The sequence below is a fragment of the Dasypus novemcinctus genome, chromosome 7 (genome assembly GCF_030445035.2).
Source record: "Dasypus novemcinctus isolate mDasNov1 chromosome 7, mDasNov1.1.hap2, whole genome shotgun sequence".
NCBI classification, from domain to species: domain Eukaryota; kingdom Metazoa; phylum Chordata; class Mammalia; order Cingulata; family Dasypodidae; genus Dasypus; species Dasypus novemcinctus.
In genome coordinates this window covers 100,419,776-100,438,932 of record NC_080679.1, presented here as the reverse complement: position 1 = coordinate 100,438,932, position 19,157 = coordinate 100,419,776, and the positions used below count along the sequence as shown (strand labels likewise).

Sequence of the window (19,157 nt, the reverse complement as noted above, 5' to 3'; positions counted from 1 at the left end):
AATGACTTAAGCAGGCCGGTATACAGAGCCCATTTCCAGGACTCATAGTGTTTCAGCTAAATGTGCCACCCAAATGACAAGAAAGCTCAAACTGTGTCATCCTCTTAAACAACCTGGCACCATCTCCTTTTTCCAAAAGTTTCTTTTCCACAGTTGAAAGTGGGAGGGGAAAGCAAAACTGGAAGAGAACTAGCACTTACTGAGAACTGCTTTATGCCAGGTGTTGGGAAACATACTTTATATTTAATCCATTTCATTCTCACTGCCTTGTCATTGACTTCTTACCACAGCCCTGACTTTTAAGTATTACTGTCCTGATTTAGATGAGGAAACAGACTCCAGAAGTAAGGCACCTTGCTCAGGGTAAATAGCTCCTAAGTGATGGGTTTTAGGATGCGACCCTGTATCTCCCTGACTCCAATTAAATCCAGAATACACTCAGCCTTGAGGACAACCTGTGTTTCACTGGGGCTAAAGATTAAAGATTTACATACTCAGGCTGAGAAGCAATTAGGCTTCTATCACAGCCTTTTATCTTCTTTTTTTTTTTTTTTTTACAAAAAATGCAACACATAGATAATGAGTCATTGTTCTTTCATTTGTCCAATCATGCCAGAGGTTTAAGAGTAACTTTTCATCTTTTAAAAATAAAAAAATATTATAAAGACATCTTATCACTTCTCTAATCTAGAGGGCAGAGCAAAATTAACTCAAAAGTCAGTTTTCTATCAATTTACCCTCTGTCCCAAAAATGAGTTTAAACAGATCCATCTGAGTTTGCTTTCGTTTTGAAAAGCCCACGACAAAACAACTAAAGTAACTGAGGCTGTGCAGTGTAGTCCCCAGTTCCCAGAGCATAGTATATCAGAGTTAGAGAACTCTGCATCCCCAGCAGTTCCAGACACAACTGGCAGCTAACTCGCCTTGCTTTCAAAATTTTGTTTTCCTTTAAACTTGAGAAATGCCTTTAATGCTTCTCTCTTGATACTAATACATTGTGGACATCGTCTTCTAAGATAAACGACTGCTTTATGAGGTCCTGGCTACCTGTCACTGGTCTGCGTTCTCCTGTTTCTCCACAAACACTGCGCCCCTGCACTTACTCTAGCCCGTAGGTCTTGTCAGCAAATCCATCAAAAGCCAGGCCAGGCTGCACAAAGCATGCTTTCATCCATCCCCCATGGAGGGAAAGTGGTCCTTTCGAGCTTGGTGGAATGGAAATCATTTCTCTTACCCAGCTCAAGTATTAAACTGTACATCTATCAGTTTTCATTCCTGTCTGGCGACTTCACTGGTCAGGAGATTATTCCCTCTTTATTAGCCAATGTGTAAATTTGCAAGTTTGGGAGTGAGGAAACCTGTTCGAGCTATATGCAGTGATTTCAGAATCACTGGCTAGTGGCAGGCAAGAGAAAGAAGTGCATGCTGGGAGGGCTGCTTCCTCTCCCCCAGCGATGCTCAGGAGCTGCTTGTTCAGAAAAAATCAGAAGGGAAGTTTGTGTGTCCAGTGGCCAGGCAGGATTAGAGAGACTCAGTTTCTCCTGGCATAAAATATGGGTCTTTGATGGGGATTAGAAAACTCTGCAATTATGCAAATGACTTTCAGAGGCAACACAAGCTATTTTGCCTCTCAAACCAAGTCCACCCATCTCAATAACTTTCAGCGATTGGCTGACAGTACCGATAACTGTTGTAAAATCTAGAGCTTTGATGTTGGCGAATTGCTTATGAGGCAGAGAGAGCTGCATAACCTATTTTACAGAGCTTTTATAGTCCTGACAGGGGTGATTAAAAAGAGGGGCTCTTCTTGCTCAGATCAGCACATATGCCACAAACATAATTTTTTTCCACATTGTGTAGCTGGGATATATTTCAGTTTGCAAGGTTAGTGAAAGGTCATTTTGGTATGTTCTTTTTTTAAACTGGGCATTCTGGATATCCAGGAGTTCATCAGTTCATAGAGAGCTGCTACTAATTCATAACCTGTAGGTCCTTTTGGAAATGTCTCTTGCTGCTCCTGTCAACTCAAGCAGTCATAATCCCCTCAGCATTTTCCATTCTGAAATAGTGATGAACAGTGTTGCCAGGGCAAACTCACCTTGCATTGTTTGTTTATTGATCATCTGTATTCTCCCTAGTCATTCTAAATTAACAATAGCAAAATTTAGTTGGTTCAGGAATTCCCTTAGATTAGATAATTCACAAAACCAGTAGGAAATCTTTCAAACTGAGTTGAAATGTAAACAGCTATTTTTGTTGAGGTTTTCTATATAATACCACCACTCTTATTTATTTTTCCTGACAGTGAGAAAAGGAAAGGAAAGACCAGATTTGGAAAGTCTGTCCTTTTGTAACTGGCGAGAAGGTGTGAGTTTGGTTTGTCTTAACAGTTCTCCCAGAAGATTTAATCAGTGTTTGCTGTCAAAGAAGAGAAATGTCCTACCTTTCTCAAAGACACTTTGTCTGTCTTGATAAACACAGTTAAGGTGATGGTAGGTCCTCTGCGAAAAAGTGCGAGGAATACCTTTTTATGATTGGAATACAAAAAGACAGATTTACTAGGGCCACTGCTGTTTTCTTCCTCCCTAAACTTCCTGATTCAGCAGGCGCTGCAGTAGCAGGTACAACGTTCCACGCTGTTACACGAGTGAAACCAGCCAGGTTTAATGATTCTCTGCTTCTGGGTCATAATTCTTCGGTAACGGAGAGTTCCAAACCTGCAGCACTTCTTTCCTCATCTAGCGGCACATACATTCCTCCTCTTAAGGTGTTTTGTTTTACTATTTTGGTGGTGATGGGTTGTGGGTTTGTGTGTGTGTGCGCCTTAGCCGTAGTCTCCAAAAGGAAACTAAAATGGGGCGGGCGGGGCGGGGGGGAGAAGAGGGGAGAGCAAGCGTTAAAATATGAACGAGACCGAGAACAGCATTAACCAGAAGAAGCACCCAAGTTTTATTTGTTGGCAGGAGGTGCAGTAGCATGAGACAGGCTCCCATGTCCTGGGCAGCTGGGCTCCCTCTCGCATTTCTGGAGGCGCTGTCCAGCCGCCTGTGCACCTGCACCTTGTCCCATCTGCAGTCTGTTCAGGCTGCCTTGGGATTGACCAAAACTACAGGAAGGGACTGGAGGGACTTCTAGCCCTGGGGCAGCAAAGTACATGAAATGATTTTTGCTATCTGAGCTTCTGTTGTCAAAGTAAAGCAAGTGCACTTGATCTGTGATGTCAGACCTGCACCGCTCCGGTTCTGCTTCCTGTCTGGCTGGGGGTGGACGAGATCCATGGCTTTTCAGGTTTTTTAAGCTGTGGAACCATTTATCCAAATGAAATTTTGTGAAATCTCCTGATAAATGCAATTTTACAAAATCAGATCTGATCTCACTTAAGGGGGACCCAGATTCTCTCCTCTCCCCTGCAAACCCCTTCATCTGTTGGCCCTCCAGCAGGCCTGCCGGCTCCCCTCCATTGCAGCCTCTGATAACAGATGGGCTGGCTGAGTGCAGGCCAAGCCTAAAAATGCAGATTATTTTACCTTCATCAGTCCTGGAGCCTAGAGACAGCATATCTTACAAGTTTAAGTCAACCAGCCTAACACAGCTTATATGAGATTTATAGGCTTTGCTGAAAATCGTCAAAGTATGGGCTACTCATTTCCTAGTTTAGGATATATAGGGAGGCTGAACCTCAACAAGATGCCTGACTAGTGCTGCAAATCTAAGCCTTGTGGGCACCCATTCATTCATTCTGATGATAGGGAAAGTCTCAGTCCACATGCTTTCTTTTTTTTTCTTTTGAAGTAAAAAAAATTTCTTAGCTCCTCTAGTTGGACAAACTACAATGAATATACATTTGTTCTTTGTGGGTCTGCATGGTTTCAACATAAATGATATTCTTCTGTACCTCCATAAGCTACAGGAATTGCTAGCATTTTGGAAGAGTAAATATAGTAGAGAGTTAGTAATGGTCTATAATCCATTGTCCCTACAGCAGTTGTGGTGTGTTTGACATTTGTACATGGGCTGCCTTCATCACCATGTTCTAATCACTTTAGGGCAGGGACCATTTTTTTTTTTTAAAGATTTATTTTATTTTATTTTATTTTATTTTTATTCCAGCCCCCCCCCCCTTGTTGTTTGTGTTTGCTCTCTGATCCCTGTGTCTTTTCATTGAATGCTTTCTGTGTCTGCTTGTCTTTTTTTTAGGAGGCACTGGGAACCAAACCTGGGACCTCCCATGTGAGAGGGCAGCGTGCAATCCCTTAAGCCACCGCTGCTTCCTCTTCGTTGTGTCTCTCATTGTGTTTCCTCATTTGCCTCCTGTTGTGTGATCTCATTGCCTCGTCTTGTTCCATCAGCTCACCATGCCAGCCCATCATGTCAGCTTGCTATCTTGCTCATCTTCTTTCAGAGGCAGCAGAAATCGAACCTGGGACCTCCCATGTGGTATGTGGGTGCCCAACTTGCTTGAGCCACCTCTTCTTCCCTCCTACACTCATTTTTTTGTCTTTATTTTTTAATATTACATTTTAAAAAATGAGGTCCCCATATACCCCCCATCCCCCTTACCCCACTCTTCCCCCCATAATAACAATCTCCTCCATCATCATGAGACATTCATTGCATTTGGTGAATACATCTCTGAGCACCGCTGCACCTCATGGTCAATGGTCCACATCATAGCCCACACTCTCTCACAGTCCACCCAGTGGGCCATGGGAGGACATACAGTGTCCGGTAACTGTCCCTGCAGCACCACCCAGGACAACTCCAAGTCCCAAAAACGCCCCCACATCTCATCTCTTCCTCCCACTCCCTACCCCCAGCAGCCACCATGGCCACTTTCTCTACACCAATGCCACATTTTCTTCGATTACTAATCACAGTAGTTCATGAATAGAATATCAGTATGTCCACTGTAATCCATACTCTATTCCTCCATCCTGTGGACCTTGGAATGGTTCTGTCCACTCCACATCTATATCAAGAGGGGGCTTAGATTCCACATGGATGCTGGATGCAATCCTCCTGCTTTCAGTTGTAGGCACTCTTGGCTCCATGGTGTGGTGGTTGACATTCTTCAACTCAATGTTAGCTGAGTGGGGTAAGTCCAACAAACCTGAGTGTAGGAGCTGAAGTCTGTTGAGGCTCAGGGCCTGGCTATCACAAGGGACCATGTTTTATTTACATGTTTCTAGTTCTTCCTATGGTACACAGTAGATTCTCAAGAATGCTTGTTAAATGAATAAACAAGCAAGATACACACACACACACACACATATAGGTATATACACACATTTTCAGTTGGTAAATGTGTCCTCAACCAAGAAACCACCCCCCCACCCCCGTCAAAGATAAATTGACTCCATGATGCTTCTAAACTAATGCCCAACCTAATTACTCCCACGAAAGGAAGCCAAATTCATGGAAGACATTCATGAATGTGTGGCCTTTGCTGCAGTTGCAGAACTTTGCCAAGTTTTCATGTATCTTATCCTCTGCAGGGGTCAGCGAACTCAGACTTAAAAGGAATTCTTGAAATGGCTTTTTTTTCCCCATCGTAACAGTATTTATTAAGCAACATAGTGAGGCCAGAAAAGGAAAATAAAAAGGATGAGAGTTCCAAAAGAAGCAAAAGAAGAGCAAATAGCAGGAGATACAATTATAAATATAGAATATTAAAAATTGCATAGTTATGATGAATATATTGTTGGAATACAGTTTGAGAAGTCAATTTTAAAGCAAGTTCTGTAAAGAAATATCAAGCATTTGTAAGCTATAAGAAAAACAGACAGCAACATTTTTAAGAAACAACTGACAATAGCTTGAAATTTCATATGTATTTACCCGTGTGTGTGTGTATGAGGCAGGCTAGTTTAGGGAATGGGAAGGCAAAAACTGGCAGAAAAACATGGCTGTGAAACATGTGGCCATAGGAACCCTGTCAGGAAAAGACCCCCGCCAGAAGGCTGCTGAAGGACCCCCACGAGAATCTCCCACTTGGAATGAGATTTCATCCGGGATCAAGAAAAAACCCTGGATATTCTCTCAAGGGGCCACATCATTGGGCCCCTCAGGGGCAATTCTCAGGTGGGGTAATCAATCAAAACAGCAAACAACTGGGGCTCCTCCCCCAAATATTAGCAAAGGGAGGAATAATTAGTGGTTTAAAAGCCACTGCACAAGCTAAATTTCTCTCTCTCTGCCTGGACCCCCCCACAAGTATACCTGCAGACCCAAAACTGTTACTTTATCCCAATTTAAAAAATAATATTTATATAAAAAAGGACATGCTGATTTATTTTAGGCCAGTTTATTATGGAAATGAAAGAAGATAATTGAAATGGCTCTTTACTTTCCTTCTCGTGCTACTGTTGCAAAAAGGTATAGAAAGCTACGGTAAAGCCTAAGCAGAGGTGCTATTTTTTCAAGTACAACCACCCAGTAGGCCTCATTGAAGTGTTCAATTCCTAAAGTTCTGAAATTTTTCCTTGAAGGATTTCACGGCCAAAGTGAGCTTGTTAGAATGTTGATTGTTGCTGCTGCTCTTTTAGTTTCCATGCCCAGTTGATACTTTTCTTCTGTACTTCAACCTCCATCTCTGGTTCTCTTTTTCAAGATTCCCAGCTTTTAATTGGTTCAAGTTAATGGTGAGAAACCATTGCTGTGAAACATGCGGATAGTGCACTAGCTGCATGGCTTAGAACCCTCTTCTCAGCAGTCTCACTTAAGTATACTATCCCCTATGCAAGCATTTTTATTTTTAAATCCATTGTCCCATAAAATGCTCCTTAAAAGAAAATGTGATTTTGCTCATATACCTCCTTTGATTTATTTTCTCATTCCACAATGTTCAGTAAACATTTGGGTCCCTGCTCTGTGCCATTGCTACAGATGAAAGAGTACTCCTGCCTTCAGGGAGCTGGAATACAGGGCACAGGGAGATGGACAGTCTCCCCTGGCAGACACACTCTGCCATTGAAGAATCTGGAGCCGCACCCTGAAATCTTGCACGGACTTCCGTGGGGTTCCAGGATTATAGGCAAGATTTATTTCAGTGGACAGATCGAGGAAATCATTGAGGAGAATAAATAGGGTCTGAAGCCCCAAACTTGAACACTCTCATGTTAACCTGGTAAAATAGCAGCGGTGATTGCTGCCTGCTGACACACCGCCCACAGACAGGGAGTGAGTGTTCTAGACCAGCCGGGCCTCCAGTGAGCCGAGCAGGGAGCATATCCCTGATGAGGGCAATTAGCACGGCTCCCCGAGCCGGTTCATAATTTGCTTAATCATGCTCACTGCACTGAACTATGGTTTTGGCTCAGGAAGTTTTAGAAAGAAAAAAAAAAAAAAAAGCAAGGTTTGAAGAGAAAGGAAAGGAAGCAATTAGGGAGAAAGAATCCAAATAGATTCTCTTGCCTAATCAGTTCGAGGTTGGCAGAAAATAAGGCATATGGCATTGGTGACCAGGTGTAACTATAAGGAAGCCGATTTGGAAAATAGGTCCTTTGAGTCCCGTTTGGGTGAGAATCATTGAGATCACAAAAGGAAGCAGCTGGTAAGTACTAGAAACCTGTTTGCCTAAGCCAGGCATTTGAATAATGCACAAAATGTAGTATATTATACATATTTAAATATTTATGTACAATGGCTATCATTTCTTAGTGTTGTCTGCCATGGTCCCATGACTTGATACAATTGTTTTTATTTTATTTTATTTTTTTAAAGATTTATTTATTTGTTCCCCTCCTTGTGGCTTGTTCCATTCTTTGCTGTCTCTTTTCTGTGTACATTTGCTGCATGTTTTTTCTGTATCTGCTTGTCTCCCTTTTGTTGCGTCATCTTGTGGCGCCAGCACTCCAAGGCACATGGGCCATCAGCTCTCCACAGTGCACAGGCCAGCTTTGCCTCCACAAGGAGGCCCTGGGACGAGAACCCAGGGCCTCCCATGTGGTAGATGGGAGCCCAACTGATTGAGCCACAGTCGCTTCCCACAATTGTTTTTAAATGATCATTTTCTAGATGATGGAAAGGCATTGTACGGAAGATGAAAATCACAGCAAACCAAAGAAAATTTAGAAGATACCAAATATATCCATCATAGCAAACTATATTTAAGAAAATTTGACGGTATTGCAGTGTAGGGGTTAAGATAGAGGAATTTGGGATTGGTCTTGAATTTAAATTCTATCCATTATTCACTAGCTTTGTAACCTTGGGCAAGTTACTTCTCCTCTCTCTAAACTTCAAATTCCTTTTCTTGTAAAGTGGGGATGAGTAATTCTCATTCCTACCTCATTCCTACCTCACAGGTTTGTGGGAAATCGGTGAGTTCATGGGTGCTAGGTGCTTGGCAGAGCTGAAACTTTGTCTTAGAAGCTAAAGCCACAGCAGTGAAGAAAATGATGCCTGGCATGTAATAGGTGCTACATAAATAATGTTGAATAAATGAATGAATGTGTTTATTCCTGTTGAGGGCGTAGAACTCAGATTATTTTATGAAATTAAAATTAATATTTTAAATGAGAAAAGCCTAAGAAAGAAATAATGGGTGAAAGTTTTGAGTTTGGCAAAGGTGTCTTTCAAAATTTTAGCCAGAGAATTGCTAGTCCTCTCACTTTCCCTCAGACACATTTTGATTCCATTTTCTGCCTGAAGAGCACGTGGTCTTGGGGAGTATTTTTGTAACGCCCTCTTGGGGAGTATTTTTGTAACGCCCCATGCCACCTCTGCATGGGTACAATGTTCCCATTTCCTTTTGCACTGCTGTTTGGATAGCGTTAGGAGGAGACATTTTAGGAATGAGCCAGCACACATTTAAACTACTGACTGCAAACACTGCTTTCTCTCATTTCTTTCCAGAGCACCATGGCTTAATATTGCCTCTCATGATGGGAAAAAAAAGAGTCTCAGAGGTGCCAGGTCCTGGATCCTAACTGGAGTCACTCTTTTCCCATTTCTGTTATTTGTGTGTGTTAATAGGCCCCACCCCAGGTTTCTTGTAAACTCTTGCCAAGCCTTGGACTGGTGGGTTCTGCCGTGTCTCCGTGCAGGTGTCTTTCACTGTTCCTTGGTGTTCTAAGCCCTTGCACAAAGGGTGGGCAAAGGGATTGGCATTCTCCACCTAACCCCAGCCTGAAGTCATTACTCAGACAAGATGTGATGAACGAATATTACCTTTGGAGAAAGACATACAGGTTTGCCAATGAAAGGAATGCAGCTCTGGGATCTCCTAGCTACAGGATTGTGTAAATCACTCAACATGAGTAAAGTCGATGTTATGAAAGTAAATAGTTTCCATTTATACCACAGCTAATTAGTCTAAGGGAAATGGTAGCAGAGGATGTGTTCTCTAACTTCTTGGGAGGTAGCCCTGGAAGATGGGCTCCAGAGAGAGAGTTTTAAACATAACTCCCCTCAAAAAATGCTACATGCTGGTAGCTACTATTTGAGTTCGTACCATCTTCCAGACTTTATTTTAAGTACTTGAGACATATTAGCACTCACTTGAGGTTATTACTTTTATCTCTTTTTTTAATGATGAGGAAACTGAGGCAGGAGAAGTTAAGATATTTGCCTAGCATCATACATGATTCTACATGTAAGGAAGCTGAAATGCTGAGGGAGAACCCAGACATGACCCAAAAAGCTTGTTCACTATGCAAAATAATAGGAGTCTCCCCACCCCCCTTAAGATATAGGCACAAGAAACCGCTGCATCCTTCCCGGGTTCTTCCTGTCAAAGCCTAAAATCTGGAATCCCAGAATTTCAAAGGTAGTCACAAGAGATTTTGAGTTTTTTCTGATATTTCAAAAGATGTAACAGAAATGGTTCATTTATGGTAATAAGACAGTGTGGGGAGCAGATGTGGCTCAAGTGGTTGAGCTCCTGCTTCCCACACGGGAGGTCTCAGGTTCCGTTCCCAGTGCCTCCTAAAAACAAAAAAGCAAACAACAAGCAAACAAATGGAAAAACCAACTCAGGGGAGCTGGTGTGGCTCAGTGGTTAAGTACTGGCTTCCCACATACAAGGCCCCAGTACCTCAAAACAAACAAACAAACAAACAAAAACACAGAAAATAATGTGGTCTAATGAGTGTATAAAAACTATTTTTTTTCATTTTTCCCAAATTATATATGTCATCTTAGTGAAATATTAGTTTTCTGTCATGTAGGTTAGAACACTCAATTATGTGTTTTTAATATTCAAAATGGGTAATTATTATCTCCTATACATAATTGAGATAACTCTTTCTAAACATGGAATCTGGGGGTCTAAGGTGGGGCAAAATAGAAATGGACCTTGGGGAGGAGAAATTGGCACCTGTCTGGACTGTAGGTAAGAGAAGATGTGCTGCTAGTAGTGGACAAATCATGATGTACTTGAATGGATATAACCCTTCTGTCCCAAGGGCAGCCAACACTTTCTCGTTTATCTTTCTTGCCTTCATTCTTAATCTGCTCTTATTTCAAACAACTGTGAATGTATTCTTATCAGGATCACAGGGGACTTTGCCAGGGGAATTTGTAAAATGTAATTAGAAGGGTGAATTGTCTGGTACCCCCCAACCACCATCAAATGATACATTCCAAAGCCAAATAAAATATTTTGTATCATTCTCTTGCTCAGATTTTCCAAGCCACTGGCCCATTAGAGAGAACAATTGAATCTTTAACTATATAGTAGGTGCTTAAGCATAAATTATAGAGCTAATTGAATTTGTTTCAACTTAATTTTTGAGTAGACCATGCATTCACATGGGTTAAAAATAAAAACAATGAATTGAGATATATACCCATAGAAGTCTTCGTCCCACTTCCTATATATATTCTTTCCCCCCACCCCTCTCCCTACAGGTCATCACTTTTACTAGATTCCTGTATCTTCTTAATGAGTATCATTATGCTTATGTAAGTAAATACATACAGTATTGGTTTTTCTAACACAAAAGGAGGTATATGATATTCATACATGAGTTCACAATTATAGCCTTATAGATGTAGATACAGATATAGTGTAGACCTCTGTCTACACTGACATACAGGGAACTGCCTCTTTTTTTTTTTTTTTTTAGAAGGCACTCGGAATTGAACCCGCTGACCTTATACATGTGAAGCAGGCACTGAGCCACCGAGCTACACCTGCTACCCCCCTCATTTTTTTAAACAGTTGCATCATATTCCATTGTGTGGATGTACTGTTTTTATTTAACCATCTCCTTTTAATGGACACTTGGTTTTTTTCCAATCATTTGCTGTTACAAACAATATTGCAATGAATATTATGGCTCCACATCATTTATGTGTATGCAAGTCTATCTGTAGGGAAAAATCCCAGAAGTGGGATTATTGAGTTGTGAGTAAATACATTTTGATAATATTGCCAGATTGCTCATCAGGGGTCCCACCCCCACCAACGATATATGAAAATGCCTCATTTCCCCTGATCTCTCTAACAGAGAGTTAAAAAACATTTCACCTACCATATTAGCCAAAATCTAGAAGTTATAAAATATAGTTTTAATTTGTGCATTTTTCTAATATGAAAGGTACTCACCTTTTCTCATAATCTTTAAGGGCTGTTCTGTTTATTTTTCTATGAAACTTTTGTTAATGTGCTTTGCTAACTTTCTTATTGGGTTGTTGATAATTTTCTTATTGATTTCTAGTAGCTCTTTCCATGGTAGCAAGATTATTGCTATGATTTTGGCTATGATGAGTTGAAAAATTTTCCCCAGGTTGTAATTTGTTTCTTGATTTTGCTTACGTTTTTTTTGGTCAAGAAGAAGTCATTGCTATTATTTAATGTAATTGAATTTATCAGACATTAATTTGAGTTTCTGGGATTTGAATCGTAGTTAGAAAGAACTTTCCTACTGCACGTTAATGAAAGAAGTCATTCATTTTCTTTTTTATGGGAATTTTTTATTATGGGAAATTTCAAGTATATACAAAGTAGGGAAGCTAGTATAAAGAATCCAATGTACCCATTATCTAGATTCAGCAATTAGGAATACTTTACCAATCTTTTAGCTATTTCTCCACCCATTTTGAGAATATTTAAATTAAACCCCAGATGTCATTTTATTCATATATAGATCATTATATATCAATAACTTTAAGGACTTTTTAGAACATACCCTTTATACCCTTATTAGACCAATAATTCTTTATTTTTGTTTTTTGAGATCATTTTTTTTTTTTATGCTACCAGGGGCCAGAGATTGAACTTGGGACCTCATATGTGGGAAGCCAGCTCTCAACCATGGAGCCACATCCGCTCCCCCAATAAATCTTTAATATCTAATACTCTCTGTTGAGATTTCCTGTTTTGTGTGTGTGTGTGTGTGTGTGTATAGTGTGATGTATGTGTCTGACCATATCATTTTCCATGTGTCCTCTCAGCCATCCCAAATCAAGTTTGTAAAGTCTGTCCTTACTTTACTTGTCAGAGAAGCCACTTTATCATGTATCCAATTCCCGTATATTTTTTTATCTATTTCTGGGCTTTTGATTCTGTTCCATTTGTCTGTCTATTCATATGCTAGTAACACACTTTAAATCACTGAAGCTCTATGTGTGTTCTAATGTGCGTTAGGACTAATCTTTCCCCAAATGAAATAGTCACCTCTCCACACAACATAACAATGGCAGAAAATGGTTTACAGTCCGGCATCCTCAGGTCAGGGATAGGGCTGGTGAAGTTGGCAGTGTAGAAATGGAAGTGGAATGTGTTGAACCCAAAGGAAAGACAGCAGAACACAAAAGCCTGCACCTTGAGCAGACCATCATCTAGAGCGTGGGAGGGGGAAGAGCCAGCACAGCAAAAAGGACAAGGTTTTGGTGGTCGAGGCTTGTGTCTCCCTGGGAAATACCATATCACCGCTCTCCTTTAATGGAGAATGGCGACATATGTGCTGTTTTCTAGGGAACTCATCAGATACAAAGTCGCAGTGAGGGCCTGGGGAACAGAATTCAGTGGGGAGAAATGCTGTCGTTCTGCTCTGGGAAGTTCACGGGCGGGGACCTGCGGTAACCCTGAACCCCCAGGCTTATTCCTCTGCGCAGGCTTATCTTCTGCAGATGTGAGCGTGAACCCCGCTGTGTTCTTCCCGGGAAGATGGATAAGGTTATATTAGTCTCAGCCTTCTTTCCAGGAGACAGTACTAAGTCTACCTAACAGCCTATCTTTACCTGAAAAGATCCAAGATGACTTATGTTATCATGTTATTGTGGGAAAGAAATCTAAAGTGTTTAGCAGGAGCAAATCATAATCATTCTTTCTCCCTGAAATGCACACATCTGCTAGACTCTGCCTACAGCTTTATAAAAAAGCCCAGAGAATAGCTAGGTGGTCAGAGCATGGTGTAAAGGTCTGAATTGTGGACTAGGGACTACTGTGTTGTGACGTCATTCTCCTGCAGGCCCTTTAATAACCTTTGGCACAGCCTGTAACCTCCTCATCCCCAATTTCCCCCTTAAAACCTGGAGATGATCACACAGTGCTTACCTCTCAGGGATGTGGGAAGATTAGTTTCAGTTGGGAAGGTTCTGAGAAGATGAATCATGGAGTCTAGTGATTGGGTTAATTTGAGGCTACATAGCCCATGAGTTGGGGTAACCTCTTGTTACCCAAACCCAGTCATCAAAGGGTTCATGGAAGTCGGCCTGCCGTAGAGTCAGGGGAATGTGCTTGCTAACTGAATGGGTGAAGTCAACCGTATTCAAGCATTTATTCAGCGAGTAGCTACCAAGTTTCTGTTCAGCACAAACTGTAATGGACAGCTGTGCTGAGAGTTGGCAATGGGGCATGGGGAGTTGAAGCAAGGAGTGATAAACGCTGAAGTCCAGGTACTGTGCTAGTTGCTGCAGCGATTGTCAGTAGCCCTGACTTGTGACTCTGTGGACTAGAAGTCATCATTTCCCTCAGTGGATGTGCACATCCTGTCCCACGGTGAATAATCTATTAAGTAGGGTCTTCGGTGCTTCCTCAGCCCTCTCACCTTACCACATCCCTCAGCTGAGACTCTTTGCACCCATTAATAAAAAAGGAATGACAGGGAGGAATCCCTCTTTGGCCTCCTTGACTTCTGTTATTGCATGCCACTGTTTTTAAAGAGTATATTCGAGGTGTGCTTTACTTTAAGCACAAGGTAAAGGGGACTATTATAGACCTTATGTGAGAACACTTTCTCTGCCAATAACGAGTTTTATGGTCTGGAAATTGGTACAGAATATGGATGAGATCTCAATGTACATTTCAAGCTGAACTGGTTTGTTTTTTTTTACATTTTTTTTTTCCTTTCAGGTGTCCTTGAGTGAGGAGAGCAGGGAGTGAAAAAGGAGAAGGAAAGAAAATTGATTAAGAAAGGTGGGTACAAATAACTTTGGAAGGTGAAATAAAAGGGTTCCCTTGGCAAATGAGGCTACTAAGCATATTACCCCAATGGGAAAGTTTAGGACAGGAGAAGATAAGAGGGAACCAGAAGAATAACCAGAGAGAAATTTGGGAGAAGGTTCTTGAGTGAGAAGCCCATTGTGAAGTAAAAAGCTAATATTGGTTCTTGAGATAGAAGATCTTAAGAAAGGAGACTATAGGGAAAAGCATTTCTGAATTAACGTGATACCTGTTTTCAGTGCATTTATTAAAATTCACATCAAGTTACATTCTCTGTGCAGATATTTGTAGATACTGTAACGCATTAATGCCACCCTGACTATAAAACCACTTCAGTGGGCCTTGTGCTATGTCCATAACAATGCATTTTTCCCAGCTCTTTATTAAATTATATGAATCTTAACCATCTCTCTTTGCTTATTTAGTGATGTTTTTCAGTGGTGGTAGGAGCAAAAAAAGCTGAATTTTGGTGGTAGCTTCCTTGAACTAGATATATTTTCTGGTATAGTGCTAAGTAATTTTTTCATTTTCTTTCTAAACTCTTCTTACCCTGATTGATTTGTAGCATAAATCCACTTGTTGGTTTCCTATAGCCTAAGAGAGCATGACAGTAGCTCTTACACTTTGCTGGTAAAGAAGCTCCTGCTTGTTCATTACAGCTGTTTCTATAGTAGCTTTGCTATAGGAACAAGCCATGACCCTTTGGTCCTGAGAGTCTCTCTTCCTGGTGTTTTGAAACTAGATCCAGGGGTCAGTCAGAGTCCTGGTAAGGACCGCATGGTGTCTGCACACTGGTGTCATTGGAGAGGGTTTAAAAAGGGGCTGTTGGCAAAGACATGGGCTGGATTCAGGTAACTACAGGAATGGTTCTGGACTCCAGCATTAGTAGCACAGAGCCATTTCCTCCTCACAGACCTAGCGGAAGGGGAGGAAACGGTTACCACGAGGGTCGAGGGTCGCTGTGAGCCGCCCACTGCAAGACCTGTGGGAACCAATGGAAATCTGGAGGGTGAGAGACAGGGCAATAAACACCCCAGTGTCCTCCTCTTCCCTCTGATCTTCCAGTACCTGCCACTGGTCAGGCCAAACCGGCAGGCGGTGGGAAGGAGACCCTTATGAGCGGGCTTTATGGGTTGCCTTCCCAGGGCACAGAGCAGGGTGGAGGGGGGCGAAGAGTGGGCGTGGAGGGGTAAAAAGTGAAAGCCAGTGAGGTTAGCTTCCCTTTCACTTTACTGGGAGCGCAGGGGAAGATGGTGGGATTGTAGCACACACAGTGTGTGGTGAACAACTTGCAAGTGCTCTAGGCAGATCTTCACTTGCTGAAGACAAAGCTTCTCACATAAATCTCCACTTAGCTAACTTAAAATCCAAATGAACCATCAGACTGGAAATGGCAGTTCTCTTGGTAGGGAAGACGACAAGTAATTTTTCTTTCTTGGTAATACCTGATATGAGGTGTGTAGTCATTCAGAAACCTTCAGCCCATCCCCAAGCATGGACTAGACTTTGCTCTGCCCAACTTATTGCTAAGCAGGGAAGGACAGAGTTTTATGTCCCCAAACAAGCTCTACTTTGTGCAGGGTAGAGACTAACCCATGGGCTGGAGTAGACACCAAAAGCCTTCATGAATGAGAAATATTTGAACTGAGCCTTCAAAGAAGAATGAGAAGGAAAAGACAATGACCCATTGAAAACCACAGAGCTGTCGCTTCTGAAGGTGTTCTGAATACTGCAGAGTATTTATGAGTATAGATAAAGAATATAGATTTATCAAAGAGAAGATAAAGGAATATGGTCTGTTGAGGCCTAAGTATATTTCCCTCATATATTCTAGAGTAGTTTTTAAAAAATAGGTATTCAGAGGAATTTCACATCTTCCTCTTATATATATTCAAATAACGATAAAAAATTTGAGAAACTAAAAATATGAATGAAGAATTTCATTCTTAAATCTGGTCAGATATTTCATGATCTCACTGATATTGGCTGGTGTGGTAATCTGTAGAGGAACAATAAATCTCTACATTTGGTTTTCTAATTGATTTAATATTTTGATCATTTGATCATTAAAAGAGCAGCAGCTAGGAATATATCCATTCTCATTTAATTCCCATAGCAACTCTGTCCAAAGTAGGTATTAAATATCTCTAATTTACAAAGGGAAACTGATTCTCAGCAATAGAGTGTCCTGGTAGAGGTAATCTTTGATCTGACAAGTGACATGGTCAGAATTCACACTCATTCGGGAGTGCCTCCAAAGGCCATTCTTTCTGTATTATACTGGGAAGCATTTACACTTGACTTGACTTTGCCCCGGTGGGATCGTGAACCATTGCTTAAACGTAGATTTTCATGTTGCAATTAAAACACTATTTAATGCTCATAATTTTTCAGTTTCCTCTGGGAGTATAAAATTATGCACATATATATCTTTTATATATGTACATTTCCTTCTGCTCCAAGTGGTAATAGTGACAATTTATAGAGCAAGTGACACACTGTAACTTTGTTATACATGCAGAATGTAGCAATTTTTATTAGGATTGCTTTTTTAAGCTTGTCAGCTTCCAGAGAGTTCCTTGAATAATCTCTTCTGGATTTTGTGACTCTGCAAAAATCATGATGATATTCTTTTTGCCGGAGCATGTAGTTTACTGTTGGTTTTCAAACGTCCTCCCTCCTGTTTCGCAATGATAGCCATAACCATGTCCTTTACTTGTGTGATAAATTTTTTGGTGTAGAATGAAGAATAAAGTTGAGCTGGTGATGGCTCTATAAACAATGGTCAATGACATAAAACCCTAGGGCAGAAGAAAGAAGACAGGACAAATATATAGTAACGATTCTGCATCTTAAAGCCCTCCTAATTGAACAATAACTGTGTGGTTGCTGAAACCTGCTGATATGATTGACAATACAGTCTGTTAAACCGAGCCCCCAGGGACTTTATAACCTGGCATATAGTTCTTTAGCGATTATTCAAAAAATATATGCATGTACATATGAATATATACACATGTGCTTGTATGTGTACATTCACACACAGATGCACACGTACAAATATATCTAAATGAGCTTATTGCCTAAGATTTCTGCTTTGGTACACACCTTCTGTCAAGTTAGAGTATATACAGAAATTCAAATGAGAAACACATCTATTTGCATACTTTATTTTTATGATTATCTTTCTATGTCAGCTCAGACCAAATGAAGTCGAAAGTGCTAGCTACTTACATATCCAAGTAACCCTGAATGCTAAATTTTCTCAATTGAGTAATGTCGTGTATGTATATATGTATATATATATATATCCTTGGGATGATACACTTCTCCACTCCACAAATATTGAATAATGCATCGTTAGCCAGCCAGTGGACCTTTCAGCCTAGATTTCTATTAGAATTTTGACTGGTTATTAAAAATGCAGTTAGTATAGTAAGCAGGGATTTGGAACATAAAAACAATGTCTTCTATGCTCAGCCTGTGTTGCCAGTCAGTTTGGCTCATTAATTGCACCAAACACCTGTATGCCTGCAGATCTCCTGCAGAACTTCCGTCAAGTTTTATCTTTCTTTCAAATTTAAAGTCTCCCTTCCCCCAAAGAAAGGGGAAAAAATATCTCTCATTTGCCATTAAGGCAGAAATATCTCTATAGCATTGCCCTTGACTTTTCTTTTTGATTAGTTTTTTTTTCATTGTGATAAATATATATAAATATACAAAATATAAAATTTACCAATTTAACTGGTTTTAAGTGTACACTTCAGTGGCATTAACTCAGTTTACAGCATGATGCTACATCACCACCATTCATTAACAAAACTTTTTTATAATGCAAAGCAGAAATCTATATCCATTAAACAATAACTCCCCATTCCCTCTCCCCCTGCCCGCTGGTAAATTTTACGAATTTGCTTATTCTAGAATTTCCCATAAGTGGAATCATATATTTGCCCTTTTGTGTCTAGCTTATTTCAACATGGTGTCTTAAAGGCTTATCTGTGTGGTAGCATGTAGCACAGCTTCATTCCTTTTTATGACTGGATAATCCATTATATGGATATACCACATATTGTTGATCCAGTCATCTGTCAGTAGACACTTGAGTAGTTTCCCCCTTTCATCTATTGTGAATAATGCTACTATGAAGAGTGGCATACAGATGTCTGTTTAAGTCCTAGCTTTCAGTTCTTTGGAATACATACCAAGGAGCTGAATTACCAGGTCATATGGTAGCCCTTAGTTTTTTGTTTTATTTTAAAATTTATTTATTTACCCCACACCCTATTGTCTGCTCTCTGTGTCCATTTGCTCTGTGTTCTTCTGTGTCTGCTTGTATTCTCATTAGGCAGCTCTGGGAACCAATCCTGGGACATTCTGGAGTGGGAGAGAGGTGATAATTCTCTTGTGCCACCTCAGCTCCCTAATCTGCTGCATCTCTTGTTATCTCTTCTTTGTGTGTCTTTTTGTTACATCTCTTGCTGTGCCAGCACTCCTGCTCAGGGCAGCACTCCTGCACTGGGTAGTACTCTGCGCAGGCCAGCACTCTGTACAGGTCAGCACTCCGCATGGGCCAGCTCACACATGGGCCAGCTTGCCTTCACCAGGAGGCCCTGGGCATCAAACCCTGTACCTCCTATATGGTAGATGGGAGCCCAATCCACTTGAGCCACATCTGCTTCCCCCTTAGTTTTTTGTTGGTTGGTTGGTTGGTTGGTTTTAAGTAATGGCCAAATGAAGTATACATCTGGCGCTCTTCTAAACA

The 19,157-nt window shown here is 40.9% G+C and overlaps 1 protein-coding gene across 4 annotated transcripts in view; it reads left to right on the top strand.

Moving 5' to 3' along the window:
• The window catches only part of LYPD6B (LY6/PLAUR domain containing 6B), a 186,210-nt gene that overhangs the window by 140,459 nt on the left and 26,594 nt on the right, over positions 1-19,157 (top strand). For all 4 annotated transcript variants that reach the window (XM_004462231.5, XM_058300942.2, XM_058300941.2 and 1 more), the window contains one exon: positions 14,303-14,365. The gene's annotated coding sequence lies outside the window, so the exon portion shown is untranslated. The remainder of the gene's footprint in view (positions 1-14,302; positions 14,366-19,157) is intronic.